The sequence below is a fragment of the Ranitomeya imitator genome, chromosome 6 (genome assembly GCF_032444005.1).
Source record: "Ranitomeya imitator isolate aRanImi1 chromosome 6, aRanImi1.pri, whole genome shotgun sequence".
NCBI lineage: Eukaryota > Metazoa > Chordata > Amphibia > Anura > Dendrobatidae > Ranitomeya > Ranitomeya imitator.
In genome coordinates this window covers 198,446,505-198,465,636 of record NC_091287.1, presented here as the reverse complement: position 1 = coordinate 198,465,636, position 19,132 = coordinate 198,446,505, and the positions used below count along the sequence as shown (strand labels likewise).

The following is a 19,132-nucleotide window of genomic DNA, read 5'->3' as shown; positions in this document are numbered from 1 at the left end:
AGTAGCAGCGAACTATGTTGCTTCACAGAGCCGCCAAAATACACTGCACCCTGTTAACAGACACAGGGTGCAGCTGCAAGACACTAGTGAAATCCCTATGGATCACCCCCACTAATCTGGTGATTTGACTCGCTCTGACCCTCGGTGGCTTTTGAACCCACGCCTGAGGACGCCCCAAGTCAGATGCAGAGTCCAAGCGGGAATTCCCACCCTACACTGACAATCTGTCAGGAAAATGCACTAATTGCGCACGGTGCCATATAAGCGGGCACTGCAAAAGGCAATGTAATGTGTGCTAGGTGTCCAGGTAGCACTGTCGGGCGCTAGATAGCTTCCACCATTCGCGAGCAGTCAACAACATTAGGAATGGGAATGATTAAAGAGCTTTCATCCATCAACAGTCATTCATCTACACACACACGTTATCAAGTTTATTCTAGCGTATGGCCGTGGGGCCACGCGAACCTTTTATAGCTGTAGCACTCGAGGACCTTCCAAGTGGTCCAATAGGAGCTGCTACAGGACCTGAGCGAGTGACCCCCTACCTCCAATGGGAGGTCGTCCTGTGGGCATGCTCAGTATGGGAAAAACAGGACTTAGTCCCCGAAACGCCTGCTCGCTGCTGATCAGTACTGGCTACAAAGGCAGAGCCTAGAATGGCAGCAGTTACCAAGCGCGCAGTATCAGCTTGAGCCAGACACTGAGACCGATGTCTCTGCTGAGCAGGCTCCAGTGCGGCTGGAGAAGAATGGGAGACCGCAGCGGAGGTGGTTCGAGATTCCCCCTGTGCAGCGGCAGGAACTCGACACCTAACACCCCCCTTTCTCCCCATTCAAAATAAATCAATAAAAAAAATCAAACCTACACATATTTGGTATCGCCGTGTTCAGAATCGCCCGATCTATCAATAAAAAAGGTTAACTTGATTGCTAAACGGCATAGCGAGAAAAAAATTAGAAACGCCAAAATTACGTGTTTTTTGGCCGCAGCAACATTGCATTTAAATGCAATAACAGGTGATCAAAAGAACATATCTGCACAAGAGTGGTATCATTAAAAACGTTAGCTCAGTGCACAAAAAAATAAGCCCTCACTTGACCGGAGATCAAGAAAAATGGAGACGCTGCAGGTATCAGAAAATTGCGCAATGTAAAAAAATTTTTTTAGCAAGGTTTGGAATTTTGTTTCACCACTTAAATAAAAAATAACCTAGACATGTTTGGTGTCTATGAACTCATAATGACCTGTAGAATCATAATAATGGCAGGTCAGTTTTAGCATTTAGTGAACCTAGCAAAAAAGCCAAACAAAAAACAAGTGTGGGATTGCACTTTTTTTGCAATTTCACCGCACTTGGAATTTTTTTCCCGTTTTTAAGTACAAGACATGCTAAAACCAATGATATTCAAAAGTGCAACTCGTCCCGCAAAAAGTAAGCCCTCACATGGCCATATTGACGGAAAAAAAAGTTATGGCTCTGGGAATGAGGGGAGCGAAAAACGAAACGCCTAAAGCGAAAAAGGGCTGCATCTTGTAGGGGTTAAATAATCAGTAGCATCACATACGGAGAGTGCAACTGTTTTTGATCTAGCCAGGACAGACGTCCACTCTCAGAAACAAAGTAGGATGCAAATGTATCCCTCATGTGGGCAACTTCAACTGTTGTCCTGAAAAGGTGATGATGGTAATCTGGCAATGGGTTAGGCTAGTTTCACATTATGTTAGTGCAATCCGTTTAGCAGATATGCTAACGGATTGCGCTAATGCAATGTCCAAAAAGGGACTGCGTTCGGCAATCCCGCTAGCGCAGATGCCCGATCTGCGCTAGCGAGTAACGGACCCTGAACGCTGCAAGCAGCGTTCGAGGTCCGTCCAAAACTAACGGCACATCGCAGACGCATGCCAAAAATGGCATACGTTGCAATGCGTTAGGGATCCGTTAGCACATTGCAGTCAATGGGTGCGCTAACGGATCCGTTACATAGCGTTAATTGCGACAATTGCGCCATGTAACGGAGTCCGCTAGCGGACACCCATTAACGCAATGTGAACCTAGCCTAAGAAACAGGTTCATCAAGTTCAATGTTGGTCGCTCTTTAGCCATTATGTGGTTGTGTAGGACCACACATGCCTTGACCTCCTCATCGACTGTCTTAATTTTGAGATTAATGGCTATCCATAAAATGCGCCATTTTGAGACAATCATTCCAATTTTAACTGTGACCCTCACAGAGCTCCCTAGTGACTGCTTCTCTTTCTTGTGAATTTCAAGCATACCAAAGGCACACTCAACAGTTCTTCGTGCCCTGGTCAGTCTGTTATTAGAAATCATTTTTGTATGTGTCAAGTTCCAACTGGAGTATGGTTTCAGGAGGTTTCCACACATCTGAAAAGCCTCATCCCCAACCACAATAAATGGCACTGGTGGACCTTGAGTGTTGGGAAGAGGTCGTGGCAGAGGAAAATTAAAATGATTCCCATACAACTGTTGGCCCATGTCCAAGATTTTAAATGTTTGTGAGTCATTACCACGGTCAAAAGATCCAATGTCCATGGCGGCAAACCAACAGTCTGCACCTGCAATCGCCAGGAGCACTATGGAAAAATATTTTTTATAATTAAAGTACTCGGATCCAGTTCCAGCCGGTTTGCTGGTCCTGATATGTTTTCCATCTACTGCTCCCAAACAGTTGGGGAAATTACAAACTTCAAAAAAAATTTCTGCAGTTTGCTGTCAGATTTCCGTGGTGGGTAGGGGAATAAATTCTGCACGGAGAACATCCCACAAATCCCAGCATGTGTCTGTGACAATCCCAGGTAGTGTTGAAATTCCTATATGGAAATGGAGCGATGATAGGCTCTCTCCGGTAGCCAGGAATCTCCCGAACAGAGAAAAAAAAAAAAAAAGAGAAAGAGCATGGCTTTTATAACAATAATATTTAGGACAGTATTTTAGCAAAGGAAAAAAAAGGGACATTGCCAAACAATAAGAATTATGACAAGTGTTAATGTTTAAATATTACTTACCTTAGTGTCACCAGCAGATGTTCCTCAGCAGGAATCGCTCTACGGAACTGGGTGTCCTTCCTGCTGATGGCTCCTTGTACATGATCCAGCAATTCCATGAAGCTGTTTTGAGACATCCTCGTGTACTCAAAATATTTCTCTGTGTTTTCACGGAGCTCACTGAATAAGAAGTGGTAGGCTCCACGGCTCTGTCGGAGTTCAACAATCGGGTGCTGCCAAAAGCGCTGACACCATCTTCTCTGTTTTTTCTCTTTTCCGTTCTTGCTCACAAGCAAATGCAAAGGAAAGAAACAAGTTGACATCCAAATCCAGATTCCGATGGAAACTCTCCATGCGAAGATCCATCTTGACACAGGATACAGGAACAAAATGTGAGGATTTCAGCTGTGCAAGGGTTTACATACAGAACTCCAGTGAGCCACGCCCATTTGGCTTGGCTTGTGTCAAGGAAATTCTTGAAATTTTTTTCCTATCAATCAAATGCACATAAAAACGCAAACACATGCAAATGTTGCGTTTTTTTATCCGTTATGCGTAAGTTGATGTAGATAAAAATACAACATATCATGCGTTTGCATGTATTTTGCCATGCATTTGCGGTTCTTACAAGACACTGCGGACTCAACCGCAAATGTGAACCTAGCCTAAATTGTTTGTCGAGCATGTGGTGCAGTTGCATGGTGTGCCTGCAAGTATGGTTTCAGACAGGGGAGTACAGTTTGTGTCCAAGTTTTGGAGGGCTTTTTGCAAAAAGTTGGGTATCTGTTTGACCTTTTCTTCTGCATATCATCCTGAGACTAATGGTCAGACAGAGAAATTGTGTGATGTCTCACAACAGCTCGGCAGGACGATTGGTGTTCCTCTTTGCCTGTGGTTGAATTTGCTTTTAATAATCACATTAATCAGTCCACGGGCACCTCCCCTTTCTTCTGTAATTATGGGTTTCACCCTTATTTTGGTGAATTTTAACGACTGCATTCAGGGTGTCCTGGGGCTAATCAAACTATTTAACAGTTGGGGGAGGTGTGGCAGGAGGTCCAGAAGAACATTGGGGAGGCTCATGGGAGGTATAAATTCTTTGCTGACAAAAGATGATCTGTTGGTACAGTATTCCGGGTTGGGGATAAGGTATGATTGTCCACCAGGAATATAAAGCTTAAAGTTCCTTCGGCTAAGTTGGGGCCCAAGTTCATTGGCCCTTATGAGATTATGGAAGTAGTCAATCCTGTGGCCTTCCATTTGCACCTTCCCCCATCACTACGGATCACTATCGTGTTCCATGAAGCTCTGCTGGGGTTTTCCTCAGGGGGGTCTCCGCCGACGTTTATTTTGGTGGATGGTCAGAGTATGACTTGGAACAGATTGTGGACTCTCTCATGGTAGATCGCTCACTCCAGTATCTGGTCCACTGGAAGGGTTATGGTCCTGAGGAGCGGTCTTGGGTTCCATCACAATCGGTTCATGCGGATCGGTTGGTTTGGGCCTTTCATGCTCAGTATCCTGGGAAACCTGGGTGTCTGGTGGCCACCCCTTGAGCGGAGGATACTGTCATCATCCAGGTCTGGGTTTGCTTCTTGCTTTCCTTCCCCGGCCTGGTTATGATGGGGTTAACCTTTCCTGCCTCTCTTTGGTTCGTGGTTGGTTGTTTATTGGTGCCGCTCCCTGTAGCATTTGTCAGTGATCGTTCTAGTCCCTGGCTTGAGCAGCTGACCCATATACCCTAGTGATCCTTCTGCCTCTAATTAACCGTATTTATGCCTGACCCGTTCCCTATCCCTGACTTAGTGTGTGTTTGGTGGTTTCCTACAGTGTATGACTCGGCTTGAATTCTGAACTCTGCCTCCTGCTTTCCGTCTCTGTTACTATGTTTCCCCTCTGGCTTTGTCTCGTACCCCGATTACATCTTCTGTCTCACGTTTTGGATCCTGTGATCTCGTCTGGTTTTGATTTCTGGCTTGTATTTGACCACATGCATTGCTGTGACTTCTGGTACTTTATCTTCCTGTTTGTTGCTGACCGGCCTGTCTAATTACTCTGCCGCCTCCTGGTGGCGATCCTCGCTTTTCACTGTGATGCTACATGGTGTGTGCTACCTTTTTCCCTTTACCTGAACCCCCTGGTGGAGGTTGCATGCTATATTAAGGGTCACCAGTCTAACCCAAGAAGATTTTTAAAACCAGCTAAATAAGATTAAAATAGATAAATCTCTGGGTCCGGATAGCAAACACCCACGAGTACTAAGATAACTAAGTAATGTAATAGACAAACCATTATTTCTTATATTTAGAGACTATAGCGGCGGGGTCTGTTCCACAGGACTAGCCCATAGCATAAGGTTTGTGCAGCACTATATGGGGCCGTAACATTTGTGCAGCACTATATGGGGCCATAACGTTTGTGCAGCACTATATGGGGCAAGTGTCTGTATGGGGCCATAATTAACGTTTGAGGAGCATTACGGTATATGGGGCAAGTGTCTGTATGGAACATCTTATAGGGCCATAATCAAGGTTTGTGCAGCACTATATGGGGCAAATATCTTTATGGAGCATCTCATGGGGCCATAATCAGCATTTGTGGTGCAGCATTATATTGGGCAAATGTGTCTATGTAACATCTTATGGGGCCATCATTAACCTTTATGCAGGATTATATGGGGCCTATTTTAATATGGAGCATCTTATGGGGCCCATCATAAACTGTATGGAGCATTATATAGGGCTCCTGATTCAATATGGATATTCAAAAACACTTTAACCTACTGATGTCTCAATTAATTTTACTTTAATTGGTATCTATTTTTACTTTTGACATTTACCGGTAGCTGATGCATTTCCCACTCTAGGCTTATACTCGAGTCATTAAGTTTTCACAGTTTTTGTGGCAAAATTAGGGGGTTCGGCTTATACTCGGGTCAGCTTATACTCAAGTATATACGGTAAGTTACCAAGTAATAACACTGTATTTTATATTTAATTTTGTTGGTGAAAAATCATACAGTGTTGAAATCTATTGAGAATAGTTTAATGTACAATATACATTCACTCCTTTTTGTGCCTGCCTTCAAAGAACAATCTGTAGACAGTTTTTGGCTTGTGAATGTAACGTAAGTTACCATCGAAAGACCCGGAGGGGTGATCTAATAGCCATGTATAAGTCTTTAAGGGGGCAATACAAATATCTTTCTGAGGATATGTTTATACCAAGGACGGTGAATTTCACAAGGGGGCATTCTCTGCATCTGGAGGAGAGAAGTTTTTTTCACCAACATAGAAGAGGGTTCTTTACTATTAGGGCAGTGAGAATCTGGAATTCCTTGCCTGTGGAGGTGGTGATGGCGAACTCAGTCAAGGGGTTCAAGAGAGGCCTGGATGTCTTCCTGGAGCAGAACAATATTGTATCTTACAGTTATTAGGTTCTTTAGAAGGACGTAGATCTGGGGATTTATTCTGATGGAATATAGGCTGAACTGGATGGGCAAATGTCTTTTTTCGGCCTTGCTAACTACCGTATATACTCGAGTATAAGCCGAGATTTTCAGCCTATTTTTTGGGCTGAAAGTCCCCCTCTCGGCTTATACTCGAGTCATATACCTGGGGTCGGCAGGAGAGGGGGGGGCAGGGGGGTGTAATTATACTTACCTACTCCCGGTGCGGTCCCTGCAGTCCCTGGCTTCCCTAGCGCTGCAGATTCTTCCTGTACTAAGTGGTGACATGGCACCGCTCATTACAGAAATGAATATGCGGCTCCACCTCCCATAGGCGTGGAGCCGCATATTCATTGCTGTAAATGAGCGGTAACTGTGACCGCTCAATACAGGAAGAAGATGCAGCGCCGGGAGAAGCCGGGACCTGCAGGGACCGCGCCAGTTGCAGGTAAGTATACGGGGAGGGGAGCGCTGCGTGATATTTACCTGCTCCTCGCTCCGGTGCGGCTCCGTCTGCAGTGTCCTTTAGCAGTGACGCTCAGGTTAGAGGGCGCGGTGACGTAGTCAGTGTGCGCCCTCTGCTGAGCGTCAGTGCTGGAGACGGAGCCAAACTAGGAGCAGGTAAATATTGAAAGTGCCGGCGTCCTGAGCGAAGAGAGCTGAGTATGTGATTTTTTTTTATTTTTTTTTTATTGCAGCAGCAGCAGAAGCATTATATATGGCACAGCTTTCTATGGAGCATCCATGGGGCAATAATGAACGATGCAGAGCAATATATATGGGGCACAGCTTTATATGGAGCATCTATGGGGCCATAATGAACAGTGCAGAGCATTATATATGGCACAGCTTTATAAGGAGCATCTATGGGGCCATAATGAACGGTGCAGAGCATTCTATATGGGGCACAGCTTTCTATGGAACATCTATGGGGCCATAATCAACGGTGCAGAGCATTATATATGGCACAGCTTTCTGTGGAGCATCTATGGGGCCATAATGAACAGTGCAGAGCATTCTATATGGGGCACAGCTTTCTATGGAGCATATATGGGGCCATAATGAACGGTGCAGAGCATTCTATATGGGGCACAGCTTTCTATGGAGCATCTATGGGGCCATAATCAATGGTGCAGAGCATTGTATATGGCACAGCTTTCTATGGAGCATCTATATGAACGGTATGGAGCATCTATTTTTATTTTTGAAATTCACCGGTAGCTGCTGCATTTCCTACCCTAGGCTTATACTCGAGTCAATAAGTTTTCCCAGTTTTTGTGGCAAAATTAGGGGGGTCGGTTTATACTCGGGTCGGCTTATACTCGAGTATATACGGGTATGTCACTATGTTTTAACAAAGAGAAGTACAAAGTAAAAAGTACCAATCTTATTAAACACATAATTTACAACAAAAGTACATAAATACAAGTACAATATGAATAACAAAGATGTGCAGTGTGGAACAAAGTTGCAGAAAAGACACGAACCCAAAAGGTATAAGGTGGATGGGGGACCACTTGGGAATAGCAGCCTTACCAATAAAATGCCAGTGCTACATACAGTTTCTATCCACTCATCTTATGCCCTCATAGTATCTCAATTTAAGTTTAAAGCCTCCCTAACCAGACAAATGAATGTCACACCGTCCCAGCTCAGTGGTAATGGTTCAGAAGCTCATCGTAAGAGTCCCTGGAAGGAAGAATGATAATAATAGTTAATATGTATGGCTGCTGCCATTAGCACAGGGCCTTACCCATAGTCTCCATGCCGTGTTTCGTTCCTGCAACATGAAACCCAGCATAGAGACTATGGGAAGGGAGATTCATAGAACAGCCAGTAGCAGTTAGGTAGCAAAATTATGTTTAATCTCTATGAGTAGCAAAGGCTCAGTCGGATCTGATGGTTCTAGATCCGCTGCCCTAGGACCGTCTAGAAAGGACTTATGATGTTTCATAGGTTTGTGGAGATTTATCTCCAAACTTCCAGGGGAAAGGATTTATGTTCATCCAAGAGGGCAGGAGGAGAGTGACCCAGGGGGTTAAATGCTTGTGTGAAGCATATCCTCTTGCCTTTTCTCTGGTAGGTCCCAAGGAGGACACATATGAGGAGACGTTCCAAAAAGGTGACCTCAAGCCTCCCATGTGGCAGCTCCTCCCCCGCAAGCCAGGCCTTTCATCTAACTGGTAATTGACTATGTATAAACATACTACCCAAGCCCATTCCCCAAAACACTAGGGGCAGGCAACACTTTACTCAATACAAGAACATACTGACCAGCAATTAGGCCATTAAACCGTACGCTGAATCAAAAAGTGTTTATACTTTTTTTCTTAAAAAGGTTATAACTTTATTGAAATACACATTACATATAAAATTTATTTAAAACAATACCTCTAAACGACAATAGTGTAAATAACTGGCAGGTAAGCGTTCACAGCAAATATTATTATGTAAATCAACCGTAAACCAAATGGAGAATTTTATTTTGATTAGCTCCGATAGTTTTGCACCCTTGGGCCAAAAATCTAACTTCAAGGCAACAATATACTATGCTGAAATTATAAATACTGTAATCTCTTTTCATGCACAATACACCTTGCTAGATAGACCAAAGCAGGAGGCAGAATGGATATATAAGTACAGTTAATCTAGCCCGCAGTAGTATAACACTGCTGTAAATAATTTAATATCCTAAAATGACTACAACTATATATATAAATGCATATTACCCCGAAAATTGGTGATCCTTGCTTGTCAGCCGCGTTTCGCACCAGCTTCCGCCCCACGCCCCCAAGAGGAAGCTGTCGCGAAACGCGCGTCGGAGTCTGGCAAGGAGTAGCGTGCCACGCGGCTGACAAGCAAGGATCACCAATTTTCGGGGTAATATGCATTTGACTGGTTCTTTTAGTTTTGCGAACATCTATGTATCCTTTCATGGTGTTGGTAGCATCTGAATAACAATGAGGACAATCTGTCAAAGGACATAGAATTGTACTATGTAGTCTGCTTTTGTCCTACCACTTTTATATTTGCATATCTGACCATTATATATGTATAACCATTGTGTATATATTGTACTAGCTATTGAACCCATTCTACGCCCGGGTGGCGAGCATTTATATTGGTATATGGTCTCCATCCTGGAATGTGCTGCTCCCATCTTGCTCCCCCATCCTGTCATGTGCTGCTCCATCCTGCGTCCCCATCCTGTCAAGTTGTGCTCCATCCTGTGCCCCATCCTGTCATGTGCTGCTCCACCCTGCGCCCCCATCCTGTCATGTGCTGTTCCAACCTGCATCCCCATCCTGTCATGTGCTGCTCCATCCTGCGTCCCCATCCTGTCATGTGCTCCCATCCTGCGCCCCATCTTGTCATGTGCTGCTCCCATCCTGCCCCCATCCTGTCATGTGGTGCTCCCATCATGCGCAACCATTCTGTCATGTGCTGTTCCCATCCTGTGTCCCCATTTTGTCATGTGGTGCTCCCATCCTGCGCAACCATTCAGTCATGTTCTGCTCCCATCCTGTGCCCCCATTCTGTTGTAATGTTCTGCACCCATTCTGCCTGTTCCTTTTTTCCATTCTGCCAAAAGTTGCTCCCATCTTTCTCTCTCCGGCTGTGCTGCCCGAGTGCGGCTGTGCTGAGTGCGGACGTGCTGCCTGAGTGTGGCTGTACTGTCTGAGTGCAGCTATACTGAGCGCGGCTGTACTGCGTGAGTGTGGCTGTACTGTGAGTGTGGCTGTACTGCGAGTGTGGCTGTACTGCGTGAGTGTGGCTGTACTGCGTGAGTGTGGCTGTACTGCGTGAGTGTGGCTGTATTTACTGCCTGAGTGTGGCACTGGCTATAATGGATACAGCACCCCTGCAGCCAGCACAGCAAGGGCTGACTCCACCCACTCGCGTCACTGGTCACATGCTGGTGACATTATCGAAGGTCCTGGAGCTCCCCTGGGCTCTACATCTACCCTGACCGGTGCTGCAGAGCATGGAGCCCCCATGGCCGCTATATTATGGGGGATACACGGGTGTGTGGAGCCCCCATGGCCGGTATATTGGGGGGGATAAGTAAGTTTGGCTGCGTCACTCTTGTCCAGACTGCACATGCGCGGTGCGTCGCGCTTGCGCAGTCTATAAAGGCTTCGGACAGAGTGACGCTCCCACCGTTATATTATAGATTGTCTAGTGCGCTCTTAAGGCGATTAAGTATATAACTTGGGCAGCACGGTGGCGTAGTGGTTTGCACTGCAGCCTTGCAGCGCTGGGGTCCTGGGTTCTAATCCCACCCAGGACAACATCTGAAAAGAGTTTGTATGTTCTCTCCGTGTTTGCGTGGGTTTCCTCCGGCCACTCCGGTTTCCTCCCACATTCCAAAGACATACTGATAGGGATTCTAGATTGTGAGCCCCATCGGGGACAGTGATGATAATGTGTGCAAAACTGTAAAGCGCTGCGGAATATGTTAGCGCTATATAAAAATAAAGATTATTATTAAAAAAATAAAGATTATTATAACTTAGTAATAGTTATTAAGATTGAAGGAAGACTTTAAGGGGGCATTCAGAGCAGAATTTCAATATTTGCAGATGACACTAAACTCTGCAGGGTAATCAATACAAGGACAATTTGATATTACAGGATGATTTATGTAAACTAGAAGCTTGGGCTGATAAATGGCAAATGAGCTTTAATGGGATAAATGTAAGGTCATGCACTTGGGTAGAAGTAATAAGATGAATAACTATGTGCTTAATTCTAAAACTCTGGGCAAAACCATCAATGAAAAAGACCTGGGTGTATGTGTGGATGACAAACTCATATTCAGTGGCCAGTGTCAGGCAGCTGCTACAAAGGCAAATAAAATAATGGGATGCATTAAAAGAGGCATAGATGCACATGAGGAGAATATAATTTTACCTCTATACAAGTCACTAGTTCGACCACACTTAGAATACTGTGCACAGTTCTGGTCTCCGGTGTATAAGAAAGACATAACTGAACTACTCCTACACTTTGCACACACGGCTCCGCTCCGTACACACGGCTCCACTCCATACATCTCATACACACACGGCTCCGCACCGTACACCTCGTACACATTCAGCTCCACTCCGTACACCTCATACAGATTCAGCTCTGCTCCATACACCTCGTAAACATTCAACTCCGCTCCATACACCTCATACACGGCTCCGCTCCATACACCTCATACACACACCGCTTCGCTCCATACATCTCATACACATGGCACTACTCCGTACACCTCATACACACACCGCTCCGCTCCATACACATTGCACATGCTGCTCCGCTCCGTATACCTTCCACACACATGGCTCCGCTGCGTACACATACGGCTCCTCTCCATACATATCATACACACACGGCTCCGCTCTATACACATTGCACACGCTGCTCCGCTCCGTATACCTTGTACATGTATGACTCTGCTCCGCACACCTCGTACACACGTGGCTACGCTCTGTACACCTCGTACACACATGGCTCCGCTCCGTACACCTCGTACACACGTGGCTCCGCTCCATACACCTTTCACACTCTGCTCTGATCCGCACACCTCTTACACACACGACTCCACTCCATACACCTTTCACACGCTGCTCCGCTCCGTACACCTTGTACACACGCGGCTGTGCTCCGTACACCTCGTACACACGGTTCCGTACACACGACTCCGCTCCGTACACCTCGTACACACGACTCCGCTCCGTACACCTCGTACAAACGACTCCGCTCCGTACACCTCGTACACACCACTCCGCTCCGTACACCTCGTACACACGACTCCGCTCCGTACACCTCGTACACACGACTCCGCTCCGTACACCTCGTACACACGACTCCGCTCCGTACACCTCGTACACACGACTCCGCTCCGTTCTAGTCTGAGGAGAAAATGTTATGCTACTGTTATGCTGTGTGCTGGAGGAAAAGAAGAGACGAATAAACTACAGTTAAAGCTTACTCTCTTAAATTCCTTGCACCGTGTGGACAGTACAACTGGCGACGAGGATCAATCACCTGCTGCTGTGAGTACTGACCCCTGGTTTACTGCTTCACACGCCAGCACCACTGAGAAACTCAATCATGGCTGAATACTTGGACACGTTCCCCCAGTTTGATATGACTGATGTCACTAATTTCTCATAACTGGAGAAAATGGCTAAACCGGTTTGAGAACTTCCTGGAAGCAATAGACATAAAAAATGAGAAAAGAAAGAGAGCCGTGTTCCTGCATTGCGCGGGCACAGGAGTCTATGACATATACAGCACATTACCGGCAGCAGAGACAGACACGTACAGCAACTGCTCCAAAGCTCTCACTGACTACTTCATCCCTAAACAAAACATCGGGTATGAAAGATACAAGTTCAGGATTGCTAAGCAGCTTCCAGAAGAATCCATAGACACCTATGTCACCCGGCTAAAAGAACTAGCAAATGGGTGTGCATTTACTGACGTAGATGATGAAATCCTAACTCAAGTAATTGTCACCTGCTCGTCTAATACCATAAGGCGTAAAGCTCTGCAGCAGGATCTCTCTCTGCATGATTTACTCAAGATGGCCCGTGCTATAGAGATAGCAGATCATCAGGCAAGTGCAATGGAGAATGGGGATAAGTTACATGTGCATAATCTCAAACAACAGTTCACAAGACAAGCAGGCCCCGCAACAGAAGAAATGTTATAGATGTGGACAGGGCCGGACTGGACCAAAAAGCAGCCCTGGCACAAATAAAAATTCACCAGCCCACATACGAGTGTCGTAGAATCAAATCGGAAAGCACTGACAGGTTGTGCCGACTTTTTTGCTTCATTTGTTACACCAATCAAATGTGTTAAACCACTTTACATATGTAACCTGCAGTGGCTATAGGGGGAATAGACATCAGTTCAACACAGAGGGCCTGCAAACTATTATCACACTGCAGAATATGCTAAAAAATACAGCACTGATCACACACATGTAACACACACACACACACACACTACAGATATTTCACACACAAGTAACACACACACACACACACTACAGATACTTCACACACACACTACAGATACTTCACACACAAGTAACACACACTACAGATACTTCACACACAAGTAACACACACTACAGATACTTCACACACAAGTAACACACACACTACAGATACTTCACACACAAGTAACACACTACAGATACTTCACACACACTACAGATACTTCACACACAAGACACACACACTACAGATACTTCACACACAAGTCACACACACACTAGATACTTCACACACAAGTAACACACACACTACAGATACTTCACACACAAGTCACACACACACTAGATACTTCACACACAAGTAGCACACACACTACAGATACTTCACACACAAGTAACACACACTAGATACTTCACACACAAGTAACACACACACTACAGATACTTCACACACAAGTAACACACACACACACTACAGATACTTCACACACAAGTAACACACATACTGCAGATACCGCACACACATGTAACACACAAACTACAGATACTACACACACACACTACAGATACCACCCACCCACGGCCACACTACAGATACCACACACACACACACTACAGATACCACCCACCCACACTACAGATACCACACACACACACACACTACAGATACCACCCACCCACACTACAGATACCACACACACACTACAGATACCACACACACACACTACAGATACCACCCACCCACACTACAGATACCACACACACTACAGATGCCACCCACCCACACTACAGGTACCACACACACTACAGATACCACCCACCCATACTACAGATATCACACACACTACAGATACCACACACACACTACAGATACCACACACTACAGATACCACCCACCCACACTACAGATACCACACCCACACTACAGATACCACACACTACAGATACCACACACACTACAGATACCACCCACACTACAGATACCACACACACACACACACTACAGATACCACCCACACTACAGATACCACACACTACAGATACCACCCACACTACAGATACCACACACACACTACAGATACCACCCACCCACACTACAGATACCCCACACACACACACTACAGATACCACACACACACACACTACAGATACCACACACTACAGATACCACCCACCCACACTACAGATACCACACCCACACTACAGATACCACACACTACAGATACCACACACACTACAGATACCACACACAGTACAGATACCACACACACACTACAGATACCACCCACCCACACTACAGATACCCCCCCCACACACACACACTACAGATACCACACACACACTACAGATACCACCCACCCACACTACAGATACCCCACACACACACTACAGATACCACACACACACACTACAGATACCACCCACCCACACTACAGATACCACACACACACTACAGATACCACCCACCCACACTACAGATACCCCACACACACACACACTACAGATACCACACACACACACTACAGATACCACCCACACTACAAATACCACACACACTACAGATGCCACCCACCCACACTACAGGTACCACACACACTACAGATACCACCCACCCATACTACAGATACCACACACACTACAGATACCACACACACACTACAGATACCACACACTACAGATACCACCCACCCACACTACAGATACCACACCCACACTACAGATACCACACACACTACAGATACCACACACACTACAGATACCACCCACCCACACACTCTGTGCTTCAGGAGAGACCACTATACATGTGCAGCTCCTTCTGCTCACAGCAAGCACTTTCCCAGCACCTCCCCCGCTCTCTCCTTCTCTGTCGGGGCTGTGGACCAGAGCAGGAGATGTGACCATGGGGAATTGAGCTGCTTCTCTATCTGTCCCTGGGAGCACAGTCACACAGGTAGTTATTCCTGACCTTGCAGCTTGATTGCAGGCTCTCTCCCTCAGAGGCACCCAGTGCAGGGGGACAGGAGCACTGGCCAATCAGCTCTTCTATCAATCTGATGCTCATTGGCCAGTGTTCTTCTCCAGCATGGCACGCCCCTTTTTTGAATGGCTGAACCCGGAGCAGAAAAAATAAAAATCAGTGTATAGAAAAATGTTTGCACCCCCACCCAACCAGTAGCACAGTGGGCAGGCAGCTACCTGTCCTCCGTCCCAAAATACACAGAAACTTACTGCTGCAGTTTCCCCATGTTCTGTCACTGCCATCAGGGACATCTTCAGTGTAAATACTTTCATGCCCTATCCCCGCACTAGACAGGAATAAGTGGGCGGTCTGATCACAAGCTGCAGTGGGAGGCATGGCCGCAGCACAGCGCGGCCCCCATCCTGTTCTATGTTACCTCACTGCAGTGCTAGTGATCAGGTCTCAGGGCATCAGACCTCTCACTTCCTCCTTTCTAGTGTGGCTCGATCAAGTGCACAAGGCAAGCAAATGCCGCCTGACGTGCTCGCTGTTGAAGTGAACTCTGCAACTCCCACTGACAACGCGGAGGGGGCGTCAGAAATGCCCGATGGCCAGTCCGGCCCTGGATGTGGACAAGATTTCCCTCACCACATGAACAAATGTCCAGCTATAGGACAAACTTGCAGTAAATGTGGAAAAGGGAACCATTTTGCAGTTGTCTGCAAATCAGCGCCCAACAAGTCTCCTCTGCCAATGACAAAGCCTGCAAATATAAAAATGGTAACTCAAGATATGGAAGAAATGTCTGTGGCTGAGAACTATGTGTTCACGACTTCTGTCACTGGCTCAGTGCAGTCTCCATGTATTACACTCACCTTCGGCAACACGGATATCACCTTTACCATAGATACAGGAGCTTCGGTGGATATCATAGACAGCAATGCTTATGAACAATTGAAAACAAAGCCAGTCTTACAGCAAGTGCATACTAAAATCTTTCCATATGGATCTAAAACACCTCTAGTTACAATGGGACAATTTAATGCTGAACTTAGGCTGGTTTCACATTTGCGTTTAAAAACGCAGCGTTTTAAACGCAAATGTATTTGGTGAAAAAACGCATGTAAATGCGTTTAAACGCTGCGTTTTTACGCATGCGTTTTTGCATGTTTAATACAAACATGGCGTTTTGATGCGTTTACATGCGTTTTTTCATGCGTTTGCGTTTTTTAAACGCATGATGAGAAGTGTGTGACAGCTGCCAATCATCAAAATCAACAAGAAAACCCACTATAAACAGAAATAGCTAGGGTTAGGGTTTGGATCCCTAGTAACCCTAGGGATCCTAACCCAAACCCTTACCTTAACCCTAAGGGATCCTAACCCTACCCCTAACCCTAAGGGATCCTAACCCTAAGGGATCCTAACCTTAACCCTAAGGGATCCTAACCCTAAGGGATCCTACCCCTAACCCTAAGGGATCCTAACCCTAAGGGATCCTAACCCTAAGGGATCCTAACCCTAAACCTAACCCTCAGGGTTAGGATCCCTAGGGTTAGGGTTAGGATCCCGTTAGGGTTAGGATCCCTAGGGTTAGGGTTAGGATCCCTAGGGTTAGGGTTAGGATACCTTTATCACCTTTATGGTGGGGGGTGGCTTATCAGTGTGTTTTCTTGTTTTTTTCTATAAAAACATGCGTTTTTAACGCAACCAAACGTATGTGCTTTAAAACGCATGTGTTTACATAGACAGCAATACATTTTTTTGCCGCAAAAAAACGCAGCTAAAAATTACTACATGTTGCATTTCTACAACACAACGCATGCATACAAAAGGCGCATGCGGTGGCAAAACGCGTCAAAACGCATGCAAAAAAACATGCATTTTTAATGTTATGTATATATTGCGGCAAAAACGCAAATGTGAAACCAGCCTTAGCTATAAAGAAAATAGGCAGAAAACCACTTTTCACACATTACAAGGATCGGGAGGCTGTCTTCTCGGCTATCACACTGCCTTGAAGCTAGGACTCATCCAGATTATTCATACCATAACCGACCCTGCGGACCTGGATGTACAAGCAATGGTGATCAGTTTTCCCTCCCTATTTAGTGGATTGGGGAAATTAAAGGACTCTCAAGTGCATCTTCATGTGGATGACAGTGTTCGTCCAGTAGCCCAGGCTCCCAGGCGTATTCCATTTCACCTGAGAAAGAAGGTAGAAAAGGAACTCCAATTACTCATGGATGATGATGTTTCTGGTCCCACTCCTTGGGTCTCTCCACTTGTGGTAGTTCCAAAACCAAGGACTCCAGAGCAGGTGAGACTGTGTGTTGACATGCGCCTGCCCAACACTGCTATTCAGAGGGAAAGACATATCTCACCCACAATTGATGATATTATTCATTTATTAAATGGAGCAACCGTTTTTTCAAAGCTCGACCTCAATAAGGGCTATCATCAATTAGAATTGAGCCCAGAATCCAGATACTTAACAACATTTTCCACCCATGTGGGTCTCAGAAGATACAAAAGATTGACTTTTGGGGTCTGCTCAGCAGCGGAAATTTTTCAACATACAATAAGGAGCGTCATTCAACACATTCCAAATGCTTTTACAGTGATGACATACTGGTTTTTGGGAAAACTCAAGCGTGCTCTATATGCTATCTTTGAATGTCTGCTCTCTGCTGGACTCACTCTAAACAAAGAAAAATGCAAATTTGATAAAAATTCATTGGAGTTCTATGGTCACATTTTCTCTGTGGAAGGAATACGACCTGATCCCAAGAAGGTGGAATCCATCAGAGCAGCTTCAATTCCACAGGATGCCAGTGAAGTGCGCTCTTTTCTTGGAATGGCAAGCTACTGTGCTAGATATATTCCACATTTTTCAACAATCAGCACTCCATTAAGGGAACTTACGAAACAAAATTGTGTTTTTAAATGGTCCCAAGATTGTCAGGCCTCTTTTGAAACAATTAAAAACTAACTCTGCTCAACAACCACCATAGCCTATGTTACGTGTTACGGAACCCCACAGCACCCAGAATATGTTGAGTTATATGTATGTATAATAGGTTCCATGTGAGATGCATCAGCCCACTGGCTGCACCCCTGGGCAGAGGGGACAAGATGTCCCCCTTCTGTCCTCCCCCCACCTTTGTAATTCCCACAGTAAATATCGACAGGCTCCGGCCCCCTGCGGCTATTGTAATGCATGTCTGGCCTGCTGCTTTTCTATTGGTCTGCCCTCTGTATCTGTGTGATATATTTTGTGTCCTGTGAATAAAGTGTTGTCAGACTGGAAATACGTGGAGAAGCAGTGATATTTTATATGCACCCATGTAACCAAGCGATTCCAGCCAGCGTCCTTCATTCAGACTCCAGCCAAAGCAGAGTGGACCTCCTGAAACTCGGGGTGGTACTGAAAGAGGTACTCCAGCTTGGTAGACCCCGTTACAGCCTATTTCGAACCAGCTCTTCGAACCGAACTGATTGTGGACGCCAGACCTGTGGGACTGGGTGCTATTTTAGCACAATACAAGGATGACAATCAAAGTCCCCACATCATTTCTTATGCAAAGCACTGAAAGAAAGTATTCGCAACCTGAAATAGAAATCTCAGAGCTAAACTGCCGGCACGGATTGAACGATGGGGTCTTCGTCTACAGGACTATAATTACAAAATTGTTCACAAACCTGGAAAATACAGCAA

At 45.6% G+C, this 19,132-nt stretch overlaps 1 protein-coding gene across 1 annotated transcript in view; it reads left to right on the top strand.

The window, feature by feature from the left end:
- TRIO (trio Rho guanine nucleotide exchange factor) overlaps positions 1-19,132 on the top strand; it is a 2,940,676-nt gene that overhangs the window by 1,535,033 nt on the left and 1,386,511 nt on the right.